The 20,671-nt window shown below is 35.8% G+C and overlaps 1 protein-coding gene across 2 annotated transcripts in view; it reads left to right on the forward strand.

Annotated features, from left to right (window-relative positions):
• LOC122478926 (cytochrome c oxidase subunit 7B2, mitochondrial) overlaps positions 1–20,671 on the forward strand; it is a 164,948-nt gene that overhangs the window by 42,498 nt on the left and 101,779 nt on the right. For both annotated transcript variants that reach the window (XM_043572737.1, XM_043572738.1), the window contains exon 2: positions 18,151–18,206. The gene's annotated coding sequence lies outside the window, so the exon portion shown is untranslated. The remainder of the gene's footprint in view (positions 1–18,150; positions 18,207–20,671) is intronic.

Consider the following 20,671-nt stretch of genomic DNA (forward strand, 5'->3'; position numbering starts at 1 on the left):
CTGTTGAAAAATCTACTGGTGTTCTTTTTAGTTTTCTTCTGTATGCTAATGACTTCTTTTGTCTTGCTGATTTAAAATTTTTTTCTGTATCACTATATTTTATAAATTTAATTACAACATGTCTTGGTGTGAATGTGCTTTTGATGATTTTATAAGGGTTCTCTGTGCCTTCTAGATCTGGATAACTAACTGTTTCTGTCCCCAGATTAGGGAATTTTTTAACCATTATTTTTTCAAATAGGTTTTCTGCCCTTTTTCTTTTTCTGGGACTCCTGTAATACAAATATAATTACATTCAATGTAGCCATTGAGTTCCCAGGTCTATTCTTGCTTCCTGTAATTCTTTTTCCCCTTTTGTTCAGCTTGATTACTTACCATTGCTCTGTCTCCTGGGTCATTAATTCATTCCTCTGCTTTTTCCATCTTGGTGTTCATTCTACTGATAAGCATGTTTCTAACTTTGTTTGTTGTACCTTATCTTGGTTATGTAACTCCTTATTTCTGTGTTATAGGTCCCAGTCATCTCTTCTACTCTTTTCTCAAGTCCAGTGAGAATCCTTATGATTATTGTTTTAAATTCTCTATCAGGCATGTTACTTGTATCTATTGTGCTTAGAATTCTGGCTGTGGCCTTGTTCTGTTTTTCATTTGGAATAAATTTCTCTGTCTCCTCATTTTGTCTGCCTCTCTCTGTCTGTTTCTGTTTTAAGGAAGTCACCTGTGTCTTTTGCTATTGAAAGTAGTGACTTTAATGAAGAAAAGGCCCTCAGTGGCTTGCAATTCCCTGTTCCCCGTTCACCAGAACCTGGCACTTCAGGAGAGTATTCTGTGTGTGTTGCTCATCTTTTGCTGTTGTGTCTGAGTCACTTTTCCTTTCAGTGCAGTTGTCTGTACTGACTCTTGGCCTGTTGTGAACTGTGCTTGCTCTGAGGTGTTAGTGAGAACCAGGCAAGCCAGTTATGAGGAGACATGCCCACTGGGGAACTTGGGAGCAGGGCAGTGGTGTTAGCAAAATTTTTGCTGGGCTACTAGTCCTGTGCCCGTCCCCTTTGAAGCACTATGGTGGCCGGGCCCTATGCATGATAGCGTTTGGGTGTGTGGCTGGGTGCAGTGTGGTGGTTTGGCCCTGTGGCTGGGCATTGTGCATGATAGCAGCCGGGGGTGCATGGCTGAGTGTAGTGTGGGTCAGTGCCTGGGGACACTTAGCTAGGCCCAGCATGGTGGATATGCCTGGTGGCAGCTGTGTACCTGGTAGCTGGGTGGGGCACATGTGTGGCTTTCACAAAATTTTCCCAGAGCGTGTCACCAAGGCTAGCCAGCTTGGAGTGGGTGAGCCCTCAGAACTTGTGGGTATGGTGCCCTGCTATTGGGTTAGGTATCAAGTATCTATACATCCCTGGTTCTTTCAGGTGTCTGTATATTTATGGCAAAGGGTGGGAAAGGAAAATGGGGCCTGCCAGTTCTCTTATTTTCAGAGAAAGGAAAATACTCATTCATCAATAGGAATAGATCTGTCTCCCATTTGCTCCCAGAATTGTATAATCTGTGTAACCTGCCATTTTTATGTTGTCTCTCTGTGCAGCCTGCTGTCTCCTTAAGGATGCTGACCCAGCTGTCACTTGCCCTGGTTTGCCCACTGCTGAGTCAGCTGACTTTTAAAGCTCCAGGTTCCAAGTCCCACTGGTTTTACGAACTCATGGAATTCAGCCCCTCTGGTTTTTAAAGCCAAATGTTATGGGGATTAGTCTTCCCCATGTGAGCTTTCTGGTGTAAGATCCCATTTCTCTTCCCTTTCCACATGAGTAGTTCCCTCCCTCTTGTGGGCAGCCTCCCTCAGCCTTTCTGAACTTCCTACCTTTTCAGATGCAGCTTCTTTATATTTGGTTGTGGAGTTTGTTCTGCCAGTACTCAGATTGTTCTCTGGATTATTGAGTTGGATGTGAATGATACCTATTTTGAAAACAATGGGATAGGGTGATGTCAGGCTCCTTTTACTGTGCCAACTTCGCCCAGAGTCCTAAATCTGTGCTCTTTTGCTAGGAACCTGAGTCAAAAAAGAGGACATAGAAGGAGCAGTTGAGTCAGGTTGAGTATAAATCAAAGAGGTTGTACCAGTGGCCATGGCAGTAAGAGAAAGGAGGATGCTTGGTAGGGCTGGGGTCTGGGTATTAAGATGGATAGCAGGAAGAGACCATACTTCGGACGAGAGACAGAGATTTCAACAATCTCAACCCTATTGTGGAGCCCATGGGTGAGGGCTTGTTCATTTATCCATGCATTTTTCATCAGACTTATCCAATGTTAAGGACCACACACAATTCCTGAAAGAATATTTTTTCCATCTTAAGTCAACAGACTTTGAGGTTCTAGTTCTGCCAGCTACTGGATAAATAAATAGAGGAAAATCACACATAGCTTTTTTGAGTGGTAAGCAGCATTTATCTCTCAAGGTTGTGGTAAGGAATATTCATTAATGTTTATGAAATGGATTTTTTTAAGTTTATTTATTTTGAGAGGGGAGAGAGAGAGAGAGAGAGAGAGACCGACCCAAGCAGGTTCACACTGTCAGTGCAGAGCCCAATGCAGGGCTGAAACTCATGAGCTATAAGATCATGATCTGAGCCAAAAATCAGAAGTTGGAGGCTTAACTGACTGAGGCACCCAGGTGTCCCTGAAATGGCTTTATGAAAGTGGTCAACCCTGTTTTATGTTAGTTACTATTATGACTAGTTACCTTTATTTCCAGCTTTAAATGCCTCAAGAATAAGACACTTCTCCATCATCTGCAGAAGGCTAGGGCTGTCATTGAGAATCTTTAAAACACCTGGAACCCAGACAAATATACACATGCATACACACACACACACACACACACACACACGCACGCAGAGTCACTCACACTCGCATATGGTACCCATCAGAATCTTGAGCTGGGGAAATAAAGCTGTATTGTTGAAAAAAGTCTCCTGCCCTCAAGAAATTATTAAGTATTCCCCTGGAGTGTGTGAGCCTATACCAAACCAAATAATTAGGTTAGGTTTAACTTTGAAATGCAGTATATTAAACCACTAGAATAATCTCTATATATTTCCTCCTCCTTCTCTTGTAGTTAATGCAGAGCAAATCGTTTCATGAATGAAAAGTGGCCTGAAACTCACTCACTTACTGCTTGAGTTAGTATACTAAGATATAAGTGATGCTACAATGTTTTCTTCACTTTGTTGGGAAATTTGGGGGAAAGTATGTAGTAAAGAAAGTCAATGAGTGACATTTATGTTTCCCCAATTTAATTAGCAGTATCTTTTCTCTTCACATTTGTATAAACCATTTCTTCTGTTTGAACATTGCCACCATTCTTTCCCACTTAGTCCCCAGCCCTGGCTAATTCCCACATTTTCTTTAGGTCTCAATGTACAGGTTAATGGTCTTGGAAGGCCTTCCCTGTTCTTTAAGACTGAGAAAGTGACCCCACCAATTTCTTGTTCTCAAATCATCTTTTACAGTTTTAATATCTCAGCATTTTAACTGCCTAATAACATCTCTATATCTTTCACTAGATTTTGTCTTTGTGGGTAGGTCCTTGTGTTTTAATCCTATTATATCACTATTGTAGTCTTTATCTAGAGGTTACAAGCTGGGGAAGGAGGAGGGAGGTCTGCAGTTTTTAAATGTAAAAATTTTTTTAAACAGCCAAAGTTTAAAAAATTATCTTCAGCAAATTATGTTGGGAAACTGGACAGTGACATGCAGAAGAATGAAACTGGACCACTTTCTTACACCATACACAAAAATAAACTCAAAATGGATGAAAGACCTAAATGTAAGACAGGAAGCTATCAAAATCCTAGATGAGAATCAGGCAAAAACCTCTTTGACCTCAGGCACAGCAACTTCTTACTAGACACGTCTCCAGGCTCAAGAGAAGTAAAAGCAAAAATGAACTATTGGGACCTCATCAAAATAAAAAGCTTCTGCACAGGGAAGGAAACAATCAGCAAAACTAAAAGGCAACCAACAGAATGGGAGAAGATTTGCAAATGACATATCAGATAATGGGTTAGTATCCAAAGACTATAAAGAACTTATCAAACTCAACACCCAAAAAACAAATAAATCCAGTGAAGAAATGGGCAAAAGACATGAATAGACACTTCTCCAAAGAAGACAACCAGGTGGCCAACTGACACATGAAAAAATGCTCAACATCACTCATCATCAGGGAAATAAAAATCACAACCACAACAAGATACCACCTCACACCTGTCAGAATAGCGCACATTAACAACTCAGGCAACAGCAGATGTTGGCGACGATGCGGAGAAAGAGGATCTCTTTTGCATTGTTGGTGGGAATGCAAGCTGGTGCAGCCACTCTGGAAAACAGTATGGAGGTTCCTCAAAAAATTAAAAATGGAAATACCCTACAACCCAGCAATTGCACTACTAGGTATTTATCCAAGGGATACAGGTATGCTGTTTCAAAGGGACACATGCACCCCCATGTTTATAGCAGCACTATCAACAATAGCCAAAGTATAGAAAGAGTCCAAATGTCCATTGATGGATGAATGGATAGAGAAGATGTGGTGTGTGTGTGTGTGTGTGTGTATATATATATATATATATATATATATATATATATACACACACACACACAATGGAGGATTACTCGGCAATCAAAAAGAATGAAATCTTGCCATTTGCAGCTACATTGATGGAACTAGAGGGTATTATGATAAGGAAAATTAGAGAAAGACAAAAATCATATTACTTCACTCACATGAGGACTTTAAGGCACAAAACAGATGAACATAAGGGAAGGGAAACAAAAATAATATAAAAACAGGGAGGGGGACAAAATATAAGAGGCCTAAATATGGAGAACAAACAGAGGGTTACTGGAGGGGTTATGGGAGGGGGAATGGGCTAAATGGGTAAGGGACATTAAGGAATCTACTTTGGAAATCATTGTTGCACTATATGCTAACTAATTTGGATGTAAATTAAAAAATAAAAAAATTAAGATACTTTACATTTAAAAAAATCCAGTTTCTTTTGAAGAAAATAAACATCAGAGGTTCTGGCAACACTGGTCTGTTTTTCAAGGCTGATTGTGAGATAAATAACTTCCTTTCTCATGTTTTATATTATTTCTGATTTTCCTATTAAAGAGAAGACTGTTTTAATGGGGATAGTACAATTTAGATTTTTAAAGGAATCAAAGTCTTCTTGTGAGTTTGAAACTAAGCAAATTATTTATTTAAGAATGTAAATTATGTTCTTTGCAGTGATCTTTGCAGTGATCAAGGAAGCTTTTTTCTTTGTAATGATCAAGGAAGCTTTTTAACTCCTTTGAGGATGAGATCATGCTCTCTGGGATGTCACAGTAAGACATTTTAAGGGAAACTGAGTATCTTCAGGTGAACATAAAGAATGTAACTTATGAATAATTCATTTAGAAAGGACATAACTTTTTTTTCAAATATGGGAATAACTTTATTTGGGGGTTGCTTTTGGTTGTCTGATTTAGGAGGACAGTACATCAGATAATTTTGTTCATGTACATGTGTCAGCATGATTTTCAAAATCTTTTTCTCTTAGGAAAATAGTAAAGACAATAAAGGATGTTGTTGATTGTTGCTTGACATTGGTAGTACATAAAAGCTAATAAGCTTAAGGAAATGTACTATTACCATTAAAACATGAATAGAAAAAGGCAGTATCTTCAGCTTATTAGCTTTTAATGTTCTGTTTTGTGGTAAATGTTAAATTAAATATTTATGTTTTATATATGATCCACTTTCCCTGATTTTGCCAGTATGAAATATCTACTGTCACCAGGCCAGTTTCCAAGCTGTTCTTTAAAAATACCATGCTCATTCCTTCCCCTCAGTATTCACAAATTGGCTCTAACTAAAACCATTTGGTATCTACCCCCTTGGTTGCTCTTACCTACCATCCCGTGTCTAACATAAAGTTCTCTTTTTCACACATCCTTTTTCTTGATAGAGTTTTATAACAGAAAGGGACATTGGAGTTGGACAAATCTAGTTTTGAAACCAGATTTTCTACTTACTGGATATGTCACTATGTAGACATTATTTAGATTCCCTGATCCTCAATTTTCCCATAAAATTGTAAAAATTGGTATAATAAATTAAGGTTTTTATGAGAAGAAATGTTATAGCATGTTAAACATCTGAAGCATTATAAAGTGTCAACAAATATTTTTTCTGTAGCACTTAATAAAACTAAAGATTGTGAACTAGCAGCTCACAGGCTGCATATGCCTCAGAGATGTGTCTGCTTGATTTATACGATGTTTTAAAATTGGTTTGCAACACACACACGCACACACATACACACACACACAGAAAGAGAGAGAGATTTTACATTCACCTCTAGATTCTTGTTTCTGTTTAAAAAATGAGAAGACCTGGGAACCCTGGGCCTCCATTCATTCCCATTGGCAGCAGTCCACAGGCACTTGGTGAGCAGCTTTTCTGAGAAAGCATACTTCAGTTTGGCTGTGTATCTACTTTGCCCATTGTACTTATTTACTTGGCCTTCCTGGACCTGAAAATCATTTGAATTTATGATCCCACTGTTAAGTCATTTATTTGTCTACTTGAATGCATTCAACCTTTTATCTTTAACTGTGTATATATATCTTATTCTATGGTACATAAAAACACCATATATTTTAATGCACCAAATTATGTATAGCATATCTTATATATAGGCTTATTCTGTGAGATACACACACACACATACATACATACATACATACATACAGGCTCTTAGAGGCCAGACATAAGATTTTTAAAAATTCTTCAAAATCCCCACCTGCTTTTAATAGTTAATAAGCTAACTAAATTAATTACAAGATAATACATACTCGTTAAATTAGATTGTGATATTGAAAGATACAACTGTGATAGTGGAATTTATCTGTTATCAGTATTCCTTCCACCTCTCTATGAGGCTATGAAGGAAAAGAGAAAAAATGCTTACTATATTGTTTCTTACTCCTCTGCTCTCACCAGCATTGGTTTTTCAGGGCTTTTCTTCTGTGCACTGAAATTTTACTACTGCATACATTCTGAAAACTCTTTGTTTTGATCAGTTTTTACTTCTGTAGCTTTCCCACTGGGAAATTGTACTCGCTCTTTGTTTAATTTAGCTGTTACATAAATATGTTGAAATGCTCCACTATTTCAGTTCCTACTGTGAAAATATTTTGTAAGCAGCAGTATTAAAACACTTTTTTTTCCTCCCAGCTATATAGATCATAGGAATTTCAAAGCAGCAAGAGAATGTAAAGCTTACCCCAGTACACCTCCTCATGACACCACTGGGACTTAGAAAAGAAAATAGTGAGGCCACAGTTCACTTCCAGGTAGAAGAACTGCAACTAGAGGCCAGTATTCATGACTTCAGTTCAAACTGGTCTTTAAATTTTAAATAGAAATTAGCATTTTATGGTGTTTGTAAGCCAAATAAAACAGATTCCACTGAAATAGTTATTCAGTACCTCACAGTCCGAATCAGCTAGCACTTATTAAACTTACTATGTGGTATAATTTTATTCTCCTCAGGGCTGTGTGGGGTAAGTATTATTACTGCCTTCCTTTTATAGTAGGGAAATCTGAGGTATAAGAAAGGCTAAGTAACTTGTTGAAGGTTAGACAGCTCGTGATAGCTGAGATGGGATTTTGACTGTTGTTGTCAGGCTTCAGCTTCTGTGCCCTGAACCACTAGGCCACCTTTCTTGTCATTGTGTGCTTGTCCTCTCTATTCTGTTCTTCACTTGTCATGTCCGTGAAAATATTGACAACATTTTCAGTCTTTCTACCTGTGAGCACTTGAACTTTAACTTTTACATTTAAAGATTTGTACCTTTGTTACTAGTTGTATCAAACCATATCACCATTGTTCCAACTACTTTTATTCCTAGTCACCATTTCATCTATCTATGAAATTTTGAAGTCATTATAGTTGTGATTTTCTTCCACTGCAAATATTCTCTCCTCTTTAAAAAATAAAAATAAATAATAAAAATAAAAACTTCAGCTGTGATGACTTTGGACGGGCACAAAAATTGTCATAATAGCTTTGCCCAAGGCTTTTTCTCAATTACTCAAAAAATGTCTTTTCCCCTAGAAGTAGTTTTAGTCTTCAACTATTAATTTTACCCTTTCTATGTAAAGAGAGACTGCTGGGATGAAAAACTGCATCTTCTATTCAAGAGAGAATATCTTGTTCAATTTAATATCTTTTTTTTTTTTTTTTTTTGTAAATCTCCTTCCAGTGCTAGATGAAGTGCACTATGAGAGGAGACTAAAGGAGTGGAAACCAGACTTTGCAGTTGAGGAATAAAACAAAGGGGCAGCATGGCAAATAAAATCCCATATAAGGTAGCCCTGAGAAGTAAAAGTCAATATCCAGTCCTCTAGTGCTGAGCTGAGGTGAGTGTGTGAAGTACAGCTGAGACAGGTGATGTTAGTCAAGGGCTTTTGAAGGAAATCGTACCCCATCCTGGTCCTGTAGTCATATCCTCTCCCTGGCTTTTATCCCTCACTGACCTGTAGGAACTTGGAGGAGCAGATAATTCCGAACTTGGATGTATGTATATCATTTTATTTTTATGATTATAAAACAAAACCAGACTTCATGATGAGCATTTTAAAACTATAAAAAAAAGTATGAGGAAAAAAATTGTTACCCAACACCCAGAGAAATCCATTTAAAACAGTTACTTGTCTATCCTCTGGGTCCATGTGTTTAACTGCCTAAACACCTTTCTGTTGCCTCTACATTATTTAAGTTCAATAAACTTAGGATCATATTATCTATATAGTTTTTAGCTTAGTTTTCTCACTCAACCCATAAATCAGAGTAGCATAATGTACTTGTCTAGTTTGCTGTATTTTTAATATTGTTCAAAAGCATGTTTTAATGCTTTATTATGTTTTCTTCTGTGATGATTGTCATATATTTTTGTTATTCTCTTTTCGTATTTTATTAGGAGTAAATATTGAACACTCTTATATAGAAATCTTTATTTCTTTATAATGAAGTAAAACTTATATAATTATTTTTGATCAGTATATCTTGTTAATTTCTTTGGGAATAAATCCTAGATCTAGGCTGAAGTTAAATGTTTAAGCTTTACGAAACAAACAAGAAAAATCTTGATTTTTCCTATGACAAATTAAAAAACGTTGTTTTAAAAACTTTAGGAAACATAAATTGACAAAACGAAAGTTAGAATATAATCTGATAACTAGGTTTCACTCTCTTTATAGTGTTTATTGTTTCATATTTATTTCCCATTAAAATGTTGCTGTGGCTTATTTTGCTTAACTATAGAACATGACTGTCTTTCCAAGTCATTAATTTTTCTAAATACCCCTTTTAGTGGCTTTATAATATTCCATTATAAAACTATATTATTATTTTGATGACTGCATTTTGTAGGATATACAAGTTAATTTCATTGTCTTATATTATAAAATTTCTGTAATAAATACCTCTTGTTACTTGTTGCTTTATTTTGTTCCTGATATTTTGCATTTAGTCATTGCTTTCACAAATATGTTTTGAGTGGCTATTATATGCCAGCCCCAGGAAACTAGCCTGTAGCCTCATGGAACTTATAGAGTAGAACAGTGCTGTCCGATAGAACATTCTGGAATGATAGAAACATTCCAGACATTCTGGAATGATAGAAATGTCTGACCTGTCAAATGGCAGTTATTATATTTTAACTAATTTCTATTTCAGTTTCAATAACTCTTTATAGCTAGTGGCTACTGTCTTGGATAGAGCAACTGTAGAATTTACTTATTCATATTCTCAAGTCTGTCAGCTATCTTGACCTTTTGTGGGATTCATACTAAGAGTTCCTTTCATGTAGTCTGTAAGGAGAAATACCTTGAGTAATTTTATTTTAGAGGTTTTACTAACTTCTGTAACATTTTTTTAAAACTCAGTGTGTTAGGTAGCCAGTAACTAAGGTAAATAAATGTGAAAGCTCTAAAAACAGTATGTTAATATATGTTGGTGCATGTATTTATATACATTGTACTGTATTTGTTCAATCTCAAAGGATTAAGAGTCACTAAAAGTTAATTAGTAAATCTAACTTAAAAATTACACTCTACTCAGTATATCTTGTTGCTTTAATTTATAGAGTTAAAATATTTTGTTCTGATTAAAATAATTTTAAAGAAGCTGAGTTCACTTGAACTGTCTACAAGAAAGATATTTGATTCTTTTGCTTTTAGATTTTCTCATCCTACCTGTGTGAAAATCTGTAGTTATATAGAACTGCATGTAGCAAATACAGGTTCTAGAATTGAAGTGGAAAACATTTAAGTTCATGACTTGTAAATTAGAGTCAATTGATTTAAAATACACCATTAATGACCCTTCTATTGGCATATCTTTTTGTACAATTCTGACTCTTGGAATAATAGTAAGATTTTACATATCCCCAATATAAACAAATATAAAATTAAATGAGAAAGTAGGGAGAAGCCAAAATAGGATATAAACTAAAAAATAAATCTAACTATATTACAAAAGAGTAATATAACCACATTGAAGAGAATAGGGAAGAAAATAACCAAAATTATTGTGGAAAACAGAATCTTAACTGGATATTGTATAGCCAAAGAGAAAAAAAATGTATATAAATGCTGTGATTTAATTAGTAAAAGTGTTTCTAACATGATTGGAATAGCAAGGCATATATTTTATATACATATTATACACACTAAAATTTTTATGTATATACTAGAATTGGACAAATAAACTTTAGATAATGAGACCTGGGTTTTCTCACTATTGCAGAAAGAGGTTTAAATAAGGAAAGAGGGGAAGGCTAAAATGACTCCTGTGATATTGGATTGGAATCAAAGGTATCAATATAAACTCATTGTGGGTTTTTTTTTTCATTTAACTGATATATATCATTTTAATAATATCATGAAACACTTTTGAAAGAAAAAAAATAATAGAAAGTTTAGAACAAAAATCCATGTCAGAAACCCCAAAAGGTATAGAAATAACTTAACCACATAGTTTTGTAAGATACTAGAGACAATGAAAGAACCATGGAAAAGGAGTGAAGCAAATCAGACATGGGTTGAGAAAACACCCATTGTATCATGCTTGGAACCGTGTAAACTATTAACAAAAGCCTCTGGTACTCAGAAATCTAGTGCTTTCTTTTCTTTCTTTCTTTCTTTCTTTCTTTCTTTCTTTCTTTCTAAGTTTGGTTGACATATAATTATAATATATTAGTTTCAGGTGTACAGTATAGTGATTTGACAATCATATACATTATAAAACTTTAATATATATTCAGGTAGATTCAGGGTATGTGGGGATAGTCAGAGTGGGTGAAGAGGAGTAGGAGATACAGACTTCCAGTTATGGAATAAATAATTCACAGGAATAAAAGGCACAGCATAGAGAATACAGTTGGTGGTATTGTAATACTGTGGTATGGTGACAGATGGTGGCTCCGCTTGTGGTGAGCATAGCATAAGGTATAGGTTGTTGAATCACTATGTTGTATACCTGAATTAATGTAACATTGTATGGCAACTATACTAAAAAAATATACAGTCTATTCTTGTTACTTACAATAGTTATGATCTGTGAAGTCACCACAAACACTGAGCTAGAGAATACCAAACCATTGTTCCTAAGATAAATACAGGATTAGGTTCCTGAAAGCCTCTCTTCACAATAAAAGTGAGTATCATAAGAGGGTGTGGAGAAAAGGGAACCCTTGTGCACTGTTGGTGGGAATGTAAGTCGGTGTAACCACTGTGGAAAATAGTATTGAGGTTACTCAAAAAATTAAAAATAGAACTACCTTGTGATTCAGCAGTCCCACTTCTAGGTATATACTCTGAAGGAATGTAGTCATTTCCATAGGAAGAGATATCTTTACTCCCACGTTTGTTGAAGCATTATTTACAAAAGCCAAGATACGGAAACAAGTTTAAGTGTCCGTTGATAGATAAATGGATCGTGAAAATATGGTGTGTGTGCATGTATATATGGTATATGATATAATGGTATAATATATGGTATATGGTATAATGGTATATGGTATGGTATAATATATATAGTATATGGTATAATATGGTATACCATATGGTAAAATATATATATGGTATAATATATAGTATGTGGTATAATATATATATATATATATGGTATAATAAATAAAATACTATTTACCCATAAAAAGGAAAGCAATCCTGCCATTTCAGCAACATGGATGGACCTTGAGGGCAATATGCTAAATTGAGTAAGTCAGACAGAAAGACAAATACCGTATGATCTCACTTATATATGGATTCTAAAATAAACCTGAACTTACAGAAACATAGAGTCGGTGGTTGTTGCTGGTGTGGGATGTGGGGAGAGGGGTGGGTGATGGTGGTCAAAGGGTACACACTTCCAGGTGTAGGATGAGTAAGTTCGACAGATCTAAAACATAGCATGGTGACTGTAGTTAACAATACTGTATTGTTTGCTTGAAAATTGCTGGGAGAGTAGATCTCAAGTGTTCTCCCCACCCCAAATTTCTCCACACACACAAAATGTTATTAACTATGTGAAGTGATGGTTGTGTTAACTGGCTTTATCTTGGTAACAATTTCACTGTACATATGTATATCAAATCACCAACTTATATACCTTTAGCTTACACAGTGTTATATGTTAATTATATCTCAGTAAAGCTGGGGAAAAAGATAAACTTTTCTTATTTGAATACAGTTTGATTTGTATTGAACTGCAAAGTCAGTACTCTTCAGAGACCACTTACCATCTTGGATCCTATCATGGGCCAAAACACCTCTGATGGCAACTCTGTTATAGTCCTCTGCACATATATCCCCAAATAACTTGTGTCCTTTATCAATTCTATCACTCCTTAATTTTCTTGGCATTACTTAGTTCAGATTCAAAGAGAAAGAAATAGATTGCCACCAGTAATTTTTTTCTAGTTGGACAAGCCCTCATCTAATATCACAAGCCAACCTAATGGATTCACTACCCTTGGATTAGATGCCTATCCTAGCTCTGGTGAGTTATGATTCTGTAGGTGCATGGACATGTGATACACATTATCCCTTATTCATCAGAGGTAATGGCTTCAGCAGCTTGCTATAGTATTGGCAGGCTATGTTTTAGGCCTTTCTAGAGTAACGATTTGTTCTCACTTGTATAACACTGGTAAATAACTATACTTCTTTACAGTGTTAGTAATCAGTTTACATTTTGCAGTGCTTTACAGGCCAAAATTGTGTTCACATAACTTCATATGGTACTGTACATGAAAATGAAGTAAAGCCTTACCCTTTGGGAAGTGGGAAATAGATATTAATATTGAGGTATGTTTTTCATGTGAGTTATCAATACAGTGTGGATACGTTGTGTATTTTGGAAAGTACAAGAAATTTATGTTCATTTAGCAGACTTTTTCTGGTCTTCAAAATGCTTACCAAATTGTCCTAAAAAATAATTATCGACTGATATATGCATCAGTAACACAAAGAGTGGTAGTAGAATCACAGTATAAATTCTGGATGGAGCCGTATATCTTGTTCAGTGCAACACTTTAATTTTAACAATTTCCAGTCAATTTTTCCATCTTGCTTAAGACCATTAAGGGAGATATGTGCTCTGATTTTTTCCTTAATGATCCTTGTAATAAATACTTAGAATTTACCACCCAGGAAAAATATTTTGTTTGTTTTTTAATAAAATGAAATATTTTCTTTTGTTGGAAATAAGGTTACAAAAATCTGTATTTCTCTGTTTGTAATAGCTGTGGGAAAGCAGAGACCTAGATTTAATTTTTAAATATAGTTATACATGAATATTTTTTAAAATAGTTATTGTGTCCAAATTATTAAACAAATTATTGAGCGAAAAGTATGGTTTAAACAGTTTGCAGCCCCTTTTTATTTAGCTATAGTTTGTGTATGTTTATCCAACAGTGTATTTACATGTTTTTGTCTAAGTATATATTTCTGTTTTCACGCAGGCCACCTCAATCATTTTGGAAAGTAGCTAATCAGCTAAGTAATGCTTATCAATCACATACTATGTGCTAAAAGGTCTATTAGTAAAAAGTTAATAGGAATCTCTCCTAAGGAGAAGCTTACATTTCAGGTGAGGATAGGCAGAAAAAAAGGAGAATAGGAAAGCTGTCATTAAAAAAACAGGTTGAGGGGCGCCTGGGTGGCGCAGTCGGTTAAGTGTCCGACTTCAGCCAGGTCACGATCTCGCGGTCTGTGAGTTCGAGCCCCGCATCGGGCTCTGGGCTGATGGCTCGGAGCCTGGAGCCTGTTTCTGATTCTGTGTCTCCCTCTCTCTCTGCCCCTCCCCCGTTCATGCTCTGTCTCTCTCTGTCCCAAAAATAAATAAAAAACGTTGAAAAAAAAAAATTAAAAAAAAAAAAAACAAAAAACAGGTTGAAAACTCCTTCATGACATGATCTAGTCTTACATTTCCCCTTGCCTAAGAGTGCCAAGTATATTATTGAGAATAACAAAGACTGCTAAGTTGAACAGACTGGACCATAATGATTTAATCTTTGGGGCTTGATGATAGAACAAAACCTGGGGAAAAACGGATGGTTGCAAGGGACAGAGTTGTATTGCTAGGTTAGGCAGGGTGTATATAGGCAAATAAACTATAAATGTATAGCATATACACACACATACTATATAGTGTATATATAGATAGGCAAGGTGTATATAGACAAATATACTATAAGCTAGGCAGAGTAAATGTCGATAGATACACATATACACAAGTAAAGAATATTGAGGACATAAATGAAACACATTTTGGATAGTACCATTCTTACAGAAGGAATTGTGAATACTCGTTAATCCAGTTTGCCCCTTTGTATACTTTAGTAAGTGCTCAATACATCTTCACTGAATTAATAAATAGAGGAGAAATTGCTTTCAAAGCATTATAGAAAATGGAATGCCAGCTATAGATAAATATAGATAAAAGCTGAATACTAATCATATTAGGGCACATCATAGCCTTTGTGTGCCACTGCTCTGTACGTAGTAGGAGTGTGCATGTGAATTATAGTGTGTGCCAGTGCTCTATCCATAGTAGGGGTGTGCATACAAATTACACTATGTGTCAGTGCTCTATACGTAGTAGGAATGTGCATACAACTTACACACTGTGTGCCAGTGCTCTATACTCAGTAGGAGTGTGCAAACCATACGTATACAAAAGCAGGAGGGCATCTCATTTCACTGACTATAGCTGTTAATTCAGGGCCTTGCACATAATACATGTTCATTAGATTTGGTTGTATTGATTAAAAAAATAAATTACAAGCCAATCTAAGCATGTCTAATAACAATGCAAAGTTTAAAAATAGGTTATGTGAGCTACTTAGTAATTAAAATGAGCTGACATTGATTGGTATTAAGTGTTAGCCAGTTTTGAAATACCAACTTTCAAAGTCTTACAAGCAGCAAAGTAGCACAACCCTGGCACTAATTGGGTCTTCTGGGGAGACTGTTAAGACTGAATTTCATTTCATTTATTTGGTAGTGCGTTTTACCATTTTCTCCTCAGAAAGAGGCTAGAGCCAAGTAGCACCTGGCTTCTTGTGTCCCTTTCAATGGCGATTACCTGTGAGCCTCCAGTAGGACAGCAGACTCACCTGTCCCATTGCTCTTTGTCTCAGATTTCTCTGAGGAAGCTGGGGATAAGCCTCTTGAAGAAATGCTTTTCTGTTGGTTTTCCTCCTACCTCACTGGCCTCTTTTATTTGGCCTTTTTTCCCTGGCTCTTTCATATCTCCTCACCTCTAAATGTTGTAGTAACTCAAGGCTTGCATTACTTTGCTCTTGGTGTATAAGAAATCACCACAAAATTAGTGGTTTAAAACCACACACATTATCTCTGTTTCTTTGGGTGAGAAGTCTGAGCACACCCTAACTAGGTCTTCTGCAAGACTACAGTCAAAGTGTCATCTGGTGCTTGAGGTAGCATCTGAATGCTTGACTAGAGAAGGATTTATTTCCAAGTTTACTCAAATTGTTGGCAGAATTTACTTCCTTGAGACTGTGACAGTGAGGGCTTCATTTTCTTGTTGGCTGGTGGCTGGAGACCTTACAAGATGCCAGCTAGAGGCTTCCCTCAGTTTTTATAGGCCACACTCGTTTCTTTGCCAAGTGGTTCCTCAGCATGGCTGTTTGCTTCATAAAAGTAAGCTAGCAGAGGGAAAATCTGCTATAATCTTACATAATGTGACAATGTAATCACACAGTATAATTCATATACACCCTGTCTCATGTATCGAGTTAGAAACAAGTTAGAGGTCCTGTCCACATTCTAAGGAATGAAAATCATACAAGGGCATGACCACCAAGAGGCACGGATGATGGAGCCACTGGAGTCTACCATGTTCCTGGCTAGTCTCTGTCTCTGTCCTCTCTTTCCTCTGTCTGCACCCACTTCCTTTTATATATCATGGCTTTAGATATTGTCAGTGAGTGAAAAAAAAAACCACCTTGGTTTATAGTTGAGAGCTTGGTCTCCTCTAAACTCTACACTGATTTGGTTAACTGCTTACTTTATATTGCTCCTCATGAGTCTGTCTGACAGACATATAAAAATTTACATATCCAAAGTCAAAATAATTATTTCCTCTAGTAACTGCTTTTCTTACTGTTTCCCGGTCCCACTAAATGGCAGCTCTATCCTTTCATTTGCTTAGATAAAAAAAGCTTTGTGACATCCTTAACTGTTTCCATTCTCTCATACCCACCAGCCGTTTCATCAAACTATTTTACAAATTTGTCATTTTTTGGCTATTATCCTTATCTTCAGGTGGCACTAGAACCTTATTTAAACTATAGGTCACTTGGTGGCTCTCTGGCAACCATTCCAGTTTAGTGGGGAATAAACTCTTCATTTTCTAGTAACTAAGGGCCCGCTTCTAACAGGATGGACCACATGGAACCCCAAATACCACTGCTTTTTAACTTTGCTGTTGATGGAAAATCATGTGGCTTTACCATATGCCAGATTGGTTCGTGTCAGCTGTTCCCTCTTACCAAACAAGGCTTCCTTTGTCTTGGTCAACAGTAATTGTTTCTTTCACTCATCAAGAGGGAGTAACGTAGGTAAAAGTGGTCACCTGACTCCAAACGTACTTCTTTCTGGAGGGTTCTTTCCTTCATAGCCTGATCTCTTTTCGTCCTGTGTTCTTTTTTTTTTTTTTTTTTTAATTTTTTTAATGTTTGTTTATTTTCCAGAGGGGGCAGGCAGAGAGAGGGCGGACAGAGGATCCAAAGTGGGCTCTGTACTGACAGCAGAGAGCCCAGTGTGGGGCTCAAACCCATGAACTTGCGAAATTATGACCTGGGCTGAAGTCAGGTGCTTAACCTAGTGAGTCATCCAGACACCCCAGTCCTGTGTTGTTTTTTTATTTCCATCCCCTCCATATACTCAAAAATTATATTAAAATCTACTTCTGGGTAGGTAGGACTTCCCATCATTCACATATACTTTGATCCAAAGTAATGAATAAATTTATCTTTAGTCTCCAGGTATTTTTACTTTAAATCCTTACTTTTGTTCTAGAATGAAAAATTTGGTATTGTCAATAGGATTTGAAATATTAGTATTCTGATGAATTTCATGTAGGGTGCAAACAGTAGATAGGTCCATTCATGTGTCCTTGAACTTAGCATTTGTGGTAACAACCTTCTCTTCATTCATACTCTGTTAACCTTGCCCAGAACTCTTCCAGTTTAGGCACAGGTAGATGATGAGTCAGGGAGGCAGCTGGTAAAAAAAGGGGGTGATCTCAACTACATAGGTTGAGAAAAGTTTACAACTCTCTCTACTACATTGGAAGACCGGTAGCTATGTCCTCTTTCTTTCACAAACTTTGTGATTCAACTTTAAGTTGTGTCTTAAAGCTTATTTAATCAGATGTCATTTGTATAAAAATGTTTACTATTGATAGAGTAGTAAATGGTGATTTTCTCTGGGTAACATAACCCAAACTTACTTTTTGCCTCTTTCTATTTTCTTGAAGCCTCACACTGATTTTCTAATTGTATTTTTAGGAGTCTGAATCTTGAACTTCCTGAGAAGAGCGTCTGGGCTTCAACGTTCTTACCAGGTAATGAGAAAATATGGAAAAGTCCCATGCTGCCCAGATTAGAATTTTGCTGTATGTCAATTTTAGATGACCTCTTTTTTTGTGGTGGGAAGGGGGAAACTAGATGGGGATTTTGTAAAAAATAAAGTGGGCAGTGAAACCATTTTTAAAGTTTTATGAACTCTTAAGCAGTTTGTTGACTATTGAGAACCTGCATAACCACAGAAAGAATAAGAGACAGATGCCAGTCTAACTAGACAAATGTTTCCAAAATAAGATGTTTCGTATCAGCAGAAAATGTTTTCCTTGGTAGACTAACTTGATAGTCTTAACAACACAAACATTTTGGATGTAAAAAAAAAAAAAATGTGTGTGTTGCCAGAAAACATTTTCAAGAGATAAGCACTTGTTGCAAGTACTATATGCCTAGAAAAAAATCTCATTTTGGCCAACTGAGACCACCATGTGTTTTAAAATATGTCATCCATCATTTCAGTGTTAAGAGCGCCCCCTGGTGTGGTTATGTAATTATAGATTCATGAGAAATTTATACATTATTTTTTAAAACTCTGTTCGCTATTAGATGGTGATAGTTCGCTATCAACTAGGTTGATTTGGTCAGTATGGTGTGTAACTGTCTAGAAATATGCATTTGATTTTTTTCTTGCCCTAATTTATGGTTATATCTGGAGTCAGTGGTCAGTTTGAAAGTAGAATTTGGAAATATCTAGTCCCTAAACATCTTCATCTCAAGATAATGACAAGTAATATATCATTTAGTAAGTGTGAAATTATATAGTGAGATAAATTTTTACATACTAATCAAATTCTTTGCTGGTAATAACTTTGTTAAGTGGAAAATTGCTATGAGCAGTTTCTTTTTGGTAAACTCATGGGTATTTTAATACTTAAACATGAAAATTCAGACATACATTTTGTTTTTGAAATGTAAATCATGTGAAAGATAATCTAGGTTTTAATATTCCCTTAAAATCCAGCAGCTCCCCAATAGCTACAGAACTTGCAAATATAAACATAGTATTTCATCCGTGAATCATATATAGAGCTCTCATCTATCCCTTGAAATCACTCCCACCAGCACAAACTCTTACTCAAAATTGACAACAAAAAACTCATTTTTTTGTTACTTTTAATTTTTAGTTTTTTGGAAATAGTTAAACCATCCTTGCAGACTGAAAGTATGTATAATCTTTTAAATTACATTTCTGTAAATTTGATAGTTGCAGTTATATTTTCTCCTATTGTCTCTTCTCCAGACTAAATTATCTTGATTGTTTTAACCATTTCTCACAGGTTCTGTGTTCTAAACTTGATCATGTCCAGGGCTGTAGTACGAGCTTTTTGCAGTAGACTGCTTTTGCTCTTATTTTATTCTGTATGTTCCTTTTCCGTCTTTGATTTAATTCTGAAGCCATAACCTCAGCACCGTATTTATGTCAAGTCCTGGCTTTTTGAAAGGATATCTTCTAAAATGTAGAATAAAAAAAATCAGAGCAATCTGCTGTATACCACAGTTGATCTGTACTTGAATCCTTGTTCTGATATTTACTAGCATCGTGACCTTGGACAAGTCACTGACCCTCTCAGAGCCTCAGTCTCATCTCCTGTAAAAGAGAAATGCAAATCACTACTTCCCAAGATGCCGTTAACCCATCTTTTATGTTGATATCTATTTAAGACTTATTTATGCCAGATATGGAACTGGGTGCCTTGTAAGCATTTATTTCTCACAGTAATTCTGTGAACTAGATGCTATTATGTCTATATTATTAATGAAACTTAGAGAGGCTAGGAAATTCTAATACAGATCTTTTTGACTTAAAAGTGAGCTTACAACCACTATGCTATGCATTTGTTTTAATCACATTCATTTCTGCTAATTTGTTGATTTCATTGTCCTTAAGGTCAAATAGTCTCCCAAGGCATAAACGCAGAGGAGAGAAATCTTTTGAAAAACAAGAGATGGATTCTTTAATATGGATGCTCTTCTTGTCTGGAAGCCAGAATTACTTTGGACATTATTCATTCTTCTATACATTTTTTTTTTCAAACCAGAGAATGCATTAAGAGATTCCCTGTTATTAGCATGGTTGAGCTGGTAACAGCAGTGACAAGGCCTATTGGGTTAGTGAACCTTAAGGCACCTTTAATGCATAATATAAAGGCAGGATAATAGAATGCTAATTTTAGAAACTGTTGCACGCTTCCAACGCACCACTTGTGTTGGTTTTCTCTGGACCTGGGACTGTAATCTATTCCTATGTGTCTTGCTATTCTATTTAGGTATGGATTGGCTTTGTGAAGCCTGCATCGTTTTCCTTATGGTTTAATAATTTTTACCTGATATTTTAGATAATAGATTTTATTTTTAATTGCTACAGAGGCCAGTTTAATAAGTTCTTATTTCCTTTTTTTAATTTTATTTTTTATTATTATTTTTTAATATATGAAATTTATTGTCAAAT

Source organism: Prionailurus bengalensis, chromosome B1 (genome assembly GCF_016509475.1).
Source record: "Prionailurus bengalensis isolate Pbe53 chromosome B1, Fcat_Pben_1.1_paternal_pri, whole genome shotgun sequence".
In the NCBI taxonomy this organism is placed as follows: domain Eukaryota; kingdom Metazoa; phylum Chordata; class Mammalia; order Carnivora; family Felidae; genus Prionailurus; species Prionailurus bengalensis.